Source organism: Gobius niger, assembly GCF_951799975.1.
Source record: "Gobius niger genome assembly, chromosome: 9".
NCBI classification, from domain to species: domain Eukaryota; kingdom Metazoa; phylum Chordata; class Actinopteri; order Gobiiformes; family Gobiidae; genus Gobius; species Gobius niger.
The window spans coordinates 14,825,138-14,829,458 of NC_136860.1; positions in this window are offsets into that span (position 1 = coordinate 14,825,138).

Here is a 4,321-nt window from a genome sequence, read left to right on the forward strand (position 1 = left end):
AGATTTGGGTAAAGCCTCGGTTAAGCGGGAGGTTAATCTAAGACTAAAATATTTCCAAAATAATGATTGTACAAAATGTGAACTGATCTTACATAATATTTATTGTGGCCCTGGGGAGCACTGGGTTGGGAGTCATTGTTTAATGTGTTGCTTCACATGAAAGATAAAAAGCAGAGACAAATCACTTGTCGAAGGCTTATCTGAGCTAAACAGCCCATGATGATATCTCACGGCTGCACTTCTAATGTGACTGGCTGCCCCTCTCTGCTGAGAGAGAGGTGGAGACGGCAGGCACAGCTCCTTCTTCTATGCATTCAGGCAAATTAGGGTGGGCCCTTTAGCCACCCAGCACCTAAACAAAAACGGTTTCCTCTGTGTGCTTGGCTGATGCTATTCTTTTGCGCATGTTTTGTTCTCTAACTTCAATATACTTGTTCAAAGTCATGGTCTTAAGTCTCTCAGGTTGTAGCTTTATTCTCCGGCTGACTGACAGAAGAGCTCTCTGCAGTGAATCAAACTATTGATTCTCCTGAAGTGGAGAGAGTCAGCGCTCTCTCACTGAAAAACAGCTCTTCATTTGTCTTCATTATGGTGCATTATTAGCTTTAGGTCACTTCACTTTCAGCACACATGTCGTAACTATTCAAACTTTAACAACGTATTATGAGAATATGCTTATTGGGATATTATTTGTGCTAATAAATGTATAAAAAATGTTGCCATGTTTTAGTAATGTCAAGAAAATGTATGTACTAGAGAAATCAATGACAAAAATGCTAGAAATGTTCTTGTGCTTACGTTAGAGATTGTGGCCTAAAATATTGAATCAACTGAACTGCTGAGTAAAGCTTATCTTTCCACAGGTCAGAAACCTGCACATCCATGACTTTCAAATATGTGCTGCCCCGCCCTTCTCCTCCTCTTCCCTCACCGTCACAGCACACACAACGTGGCCGTGCAAGATCGGCAAGATTCAAGTCACCTTCACCAGTGGCACCGAGCCAGATTCAGCTGGAAGTGGAGTCGCTGTCTCCCCCTCCAGAGCGGGGCAGACTTGCTCATATTCTTTCTGATACCATAATTGCTGCTTACAGAAGAGATATCACACCCTCTTCTACGTGTGATATCTCCCAGATGTCAATGTATCGTTAGAAAGTCTTTGTCATTTAAAGACAGTCTGCAGAACATTCCAGGTGAGACGTTTGCCATGTCACTAGAGCAACATAACTGTCACAGGACTCAAAACATAAACATGAAAGTCACACAGTGTTATTTCAGCAGCGAGACCAAAATAAAATAGTTGAAGAGGATATAATGTAGGTCTAAACATCAAGTTACAAGCCCCGTCTGAGGAAAGACAAAAATAATCAGTACACGCTAATCTTCAATTAAGGTTCTTGAGTCATCGTCTGTACTCTGTAGTTGAAGTGTCGAACGTTTCACCTCTCATCCAAAAGGCTTCGTCAGATAACTAAAGTTTCAGCTCAGCCCACAGACCATATATAGACCACTGGGAGGGGTTTAGCATGGCTAAGCCCCCCCTCCCCCCCTCTATTAACGGCCACTCTCAAGTGTGGGTAAGTCCCTCCCCTCTATTAAGTAGCCGTTAATAGAGGGGAGGGACTTAGCCAAGCTACACTCCTCCTAGTGGTCTATGCCTAGTCTGCGGGCTGAGCTTAAACTTTAGTTATCTGACGAAGCCTTTTGGATGAGAGGTGAAACGTTCTACACTTCAACTATAGAGTACAGAAGATGACTCAAGAACCTTCATTGAAGATGGACAACTCCTGTACGAGTGAGAGCCTACACAGACAGTACACGCTAATGTTTACATAGGTATTTTTCACCCCACTGATACAAACAACTACCGTATTTTCCAGACTAGAACTTGCTCCGGAGTATAAGACACACCAGCCATAAAATGCCAAATGAAGAAAAAAACAACAGGCTAACGTAACACACTGATGTTTAGCTTGAAGCATAAACAACAAACTAAATAGGTGTCTGGTATGTTAACGTCACATAGTTCTATAATATCATCATAATATCATAACTATAGCATAAAGAACATACCACTGCACCGCTGACAAGCCTCTCCCGGCAGCATGTTTTTCAAGCTCTCATTTGTGAACTCGTTCCTCTAGCTGTGGCCATCTAGCTTTTACCCCGCGATTAGCTTTGTTTTGTTTACTATCATAGTAAGAGTAACCTCCGCTTTCTCACTCACTCCAAACTTTCTTTCTGCTGCTCGATTGGCCAGCAGTGCCCTCTAGTGACATGTGATATTACATATTTGAACATGCTGGAAAATATGGTATAGATATTTATTTGGATACATTTTCACCCATTGGATTGGATTTGCTTTTTGGTCAACTGTGTGGATGTTGCGCTTGTGTTCTTACTTCTAAAAAACAGCCATCTTAAAGCTAAACACATCAATATCTTCTTGTCCCATGACCCACTTTTGGTTTCCGACCCAAAACTCGGAGTAAGATGAGAACCGCTGCTGTTGTTGAACCCACACAGATCTGCATCCGATAATGGCCTATTGTGCAAGCACCGGGTCGAGGTCAGCGTCTCTTTCTCCCATTCATCAAGGAAGAATTAACGTGATTCGCAGATTATTTTGTAATTAGCCACATTTGCGGAGGTAAGAGTGCTCGAGTTGTGTTTGTGTTGATTGCGGGCGATTGATAGTGACCTGCGAACAGACAAACTCATCAGCTAATTGCAGGGAATCCACTGGCAGGGGTCAGTGGACTGTTTAAAGAGAGCGAGCTGGCAGCGGTGTGAGAACAACAGGAGGAAGAGCATTGTCTGATGTCTGTATGAACTGTGTGCATGGTGTTCAATAGCGCTTCAATTGCCATTAGACGTATTTGTGAATTTATGGAAGACTGCAAAGCGAAAGACTTTGCAGGTGAATAGAGAAAAATAAATACATTTAGAGATATCAATTTGAATCTTTTGATGATGTAAATATGATACTCTTTAGCGGTTCAAAGCTAATTAAATCAATATACAACTTAGGAATGAATACATTACTCTGATAAAACCTTCACTACATTAAGTGCAAGACTTGAAGGTTTGGAGTCTGCAGGAGCTACTAAAGTGGATATATTGTTGCAGAATTGTAAATAAAAGCTCATTTTGATCTGTATGCACCTCCACAGCGGTCTCCCAGAAAGGAAAAGACCATATTTGGAAAACAGCGTCATCTTGGTCGCCTTTCACGCTACACGTGGATATCAAATATATCAGTATTTGTGAATGAATACACGTGGGATGTGCGATGTAGTTATTTCTGGGAAATGTACAGCTACTAACTGAACTAATGCTGAGACCAAGTAAAAGCTAATTAATTATATACATTTATGAACTATTACTGGAATAGTTCTCTTCCTCTTGAGAGAGGAGGTTTGAAGCGGCTGGACCTTATCTCTCCTACCACGTCAACACTTTCCATTCAAGGCCAAGCCACATGGCTAAACCAGATAAGGACTGAGCTCTCTGGGACATTTTTTGCATAACACTGACTTTCAGGATTGTAAACACCAATAATCTTTCCTGTCCCCAAGAAAAAAATCTGCACGTGATATTTCCCATGTCTTGATGTTTTTATGTATGTGCTTTGCCTTAACTTAACCTGATTGAAATTTCGCATTGAGTTGCCTTGTGTTCAAAATGCGCGGTATAAATAAACATGCCTTGCCCTGCTTGCTATAAAGGACAAAACATCATCAATTGACTCTGTGCATAACTTCAAATCATAAAGACGCTGCCCAAGAAGTGACTTCCTGCTTTGATCCAGCACGCCAAAATAAAAGCACCATCTTATTCATCAGTTCAGCAATTCATTAGTTCAACTTTCTTTCTACCTTACTATTAACAGGCAAAACACTTAAAATGTGTGTATTTATTTATGTTCTTCTAATGTTGCAAGTACCTGCTGAACTAATCAATGAGATGTGTGCTTTTATTTTGGCGTGCTGGATCGAAACAGGAAGTCACTTCCTGGGGCGGCGTTGTTATGATATGAAGTTATGCACAGAGTCAATTAAGCATTGCAAAGACAACAGTTTTGTCTTTTTTCCCCCTCTGACATTGAAACTAAGATGGCAAGGGAGAAAACTAGCTAAAAAGACGATTCTAAATATTCCTGCCGTACTAAAGTCATCAGTTGGTCTGGGTTTTAATGCACAAAGTGTCTATATATTAGCACTGTATTTCTCAGTTGTGTTAAAAGATGCTTGTATATATATAGTCGGCTGTGTGCATGCCCCTGAATACGCCTGTTAGTGACTCTGCTCTCTCTCTCCCG